Consider the following 3,229-nt stretch of genomic DNA (forward strand, 5'->3'; position numbering starts at 1 on the left):
TCCTGCTCCAAGGCTGCAGCAGCTACCTTTTTAGCTGTTTTTTTTTAATTGGTGGTGGTGTTTGTTTGTTTTTTCAGAGGCTAAACTTATAGCAACATTATGCCATATTTCCTTCATTGATTATAGCCACCTAAGGCACAACATAAGCATAGAAATACATTTATGGGGCAACTTGAGGTGAAAGCTGAAGGTAAGTTGAGCAAAACATAAGGTTTGGGATAGAAGTAATTATTCAGATGACAGCAACAATAGGAAAAAAGTGACAAAATACCTTCTGAGATATTCTGTTCTTTTGAAAAGCTGTATGGAAATATTTGGCTTGAAAGAGATAAAACTACTCTTTCAGTTTCACTATTTTGCTTTCAGAATTTGATCAGCTTTACAAGTAATTTTGAACTGGATGAAACAAATGTTTTGGTAACTTTTCCTTCACAATTATGGTTATATTAATGTTTCTGTGAAATATTTTTGTTATTAAGAATGTATTTCTAAAGATAAACATCTGTCTGATCAGCTCAGGTTTGTAATGCTTGCCTTGTGTTTGAAGTAGTTCAGGATGGTTATCCCAGTGAGCTTGGATGCAGAGAACTGATCCAGTTCTTTCCTTGCTTGCAGATTTGGGATCTTGGACAAGCAACCTGATTTTTCTTCTGGCTGAATCAGGTGTCTCTGCACTGCACTTCAGTGGGACATCCACTCCTGCTCTCTTTGTGAGTTGAGAGGAAGGCTGACAGAAGGCAATAAATGACTAGAAGGAGCAGGACTATATTAAAGCACAATTTTAAGTTCTTCAAAGAGAAATTATAGAATTACTTGGAAGAAATTCCTGGCTGTGGTTAACTCTATAAAACATTTTCAAAGCTTGTTATAGGGAAGAAGTTTGGTCAGCACAGACAATACATCCCTGGAATAGACCTTTAAATTCAGGAGTCTTGAAGGGTAACATTGGTACGTGGCTGGAAAAACTGCAGTGCTCTGTCTTGACAGCTGCTTGTGGGCTTCAGCATCCAGGTAATAGGAAGCTTTCTCCAAACTGGGACACTAATTGCAAATAGTGCCTTAAGAGAGAAAACAAGGAATCAAGTGCTGAATGAAATGAGTGGACCCAGGAAGAGACAGTCATGCCCTGCTTTCCCATCATTAGACAGAGAGCAAAACGATCTGTTTTATCCTCCCAACTCTCTCCCCAGGGCTCTCATCTCTACTCTTTCAGTGCTTCCAATTATGTAGGTATTAATTTACTCCTTCCATTGAATGGTGGTGTATAACACAGATGAGTACCAGAACTGCTGTGCTACTAAAAGTTGCATTAGCTGAATGTCTGATTTTCTCCTTTTGTCTTGAACAAGCATTTTCTCTGTGAGTATTAGAGACCCCCTAAGGGATACAGGATGGACTCTCAGGAATTTAGACATCAGTAAATATGTGGATCTCGTTAATGGGCTAAGCAAAATAATTCTGTTTAAAAACAGGGCCAAAAGCTCTAAATGCCATTTTAATGTTTACTTGATCATAATCAAATGCCTTATATCCTTTGTTAAAATGTATGGAAACCCTGAAATCTGAATGAAAAATAACAGAACGGTCACATATTTATTTACTGCCTGCAATCCCAAAAGAGCACACGGGCTTAATTTCATGTGCAATGGTCTATTAGCCCTTCACTGGGGCTTCTTCCTTATACGTGGTGAAGTCTGTTTGGCATCTAACAATAAACAGCAATGTACACACAAGTGTAGATGAGGGAGTGAAGCTTCGTGTGGGTGCTGAATTTGAACAGGCTGTAACTTCCATATGAAATATGAGGAACTGCATGTAGGTTCACCCGTGTACTTCAGTGCTCTGGTACCGAGGCATTAGGCTGCACACACTCAGTGTTGACTGTTTCTTCACTTGGTACTTGGTAAAAGTGTTCCCAAAACCTATATCAGAATAAACCTGTGTCTATTTTAAAACATCATTATTTTGAACTGGCTGTTAGACCTGGTTGTTCACTCTGTGCTGATAACCAGGCTCCTAAGGTCAGGAAGGGGGCTTCTTGTGGTGTTACAACACAGCAGCCAGGGCAGCTTTAGCTCTGCTCCTCTTCCAGTTTAGTTTGTAGTTCTGCAGACTTTATTGAAAATTGTATTGATAGAGATACAGAGATCTGGGAAAAGGAATTTCCCAGGAAGTGAAGTAAGAAGTGGGGACGTTGAAGAAGGAAGTACCTGTTGCTCAGGTTTCAAAGTGAGACAACACATGAACAGTCAGAGCTTAATACCAGGACAGTAAGATAAAATGTGAAAAACTAAGGAAAAAAATGGTTCTATCTAATATCTAATAAACCTTGCAATTTGATTGGACAGTGCACTGCTTTGGTCTGATTCTCAAACAAATTAGGAATTAACTAATTATTGTTTTGTCACAATATGAAGAAAAGCTGACTTTTAAGGATTACCCTCAAAACATTTATGTTGTTAAAATGGCTGTGGCAATTATAGGAAATAGCTTTTTACCCCTTTACCCACAGTGCATTGCAATATAAAAAAAGGATGGGGATAGAAGGAATGGGAAATTGACTGAATCAGAGAGGGTGACAGTGTATGCTGAAATTTGCTGGGGTCAACAAGACAATAGATGGTCAAAAGGATTTAGGAATTGCTTCAGTGGCCACTAAATGTCACTGTTGCTCCACAAAATGGCTGTAGACACTTTATTTTATCAGGTAGCTTTCCAACTAATCCAGCTAATAAAAATTATTCGTTTTAGAAAAACTAGGCACTTCATTAACCCTGCTCACAGGATTTAAAAAAAAAGGAATCATTTTTTTTTTTTTCTTAAATCCCCCTTATTCCTGGCTTGTTTTCTAGACTCATAAGTAGGGCAAAACTCTTTTTGTTGTTGTTTTTTCCAAAATTCAGTAGAAGCAAGAGAAGCAAAATGAGGCACCTTTTATATAAAGAAAAAAATGGTAGAATATATAATGGAAGAGATACGTCCATCAACTCAGTGCCAAAAGATAATCTAGGAATCTTGATTTTTGGGAACAAGCCAAATGTATATTCTAGCAAGGGTGAATATTTTTCCATTTGAAAAAGTATCTGTGGGTCCAGGAATTCCAAGCACAGTGAACAAGAATCTTGCAAAAGACACAGTAGAGCTACAATTAACAAAAATATTTTCTCTCTATAGGCTGAAGAGTTTTTGAGTGTTGCTGTGTATATGGCAGCTGCTTCTCATGCATTGC

This window comes from Chaetura pelagica, unplaced genomic scaffold, assembly GCF_000747805.2.
Source record: "Chaetura pelagica isolate M959 unplaced genomic scaffold, ChaPel_1.0 scaffold124, whole genome shotgun sequence".
Lineage (NCBI taxonomy): Eukaryota > Metazoa > Chordata > Aves > Apodiformes > Apodidae > Chaetura > Chaetura pelagica.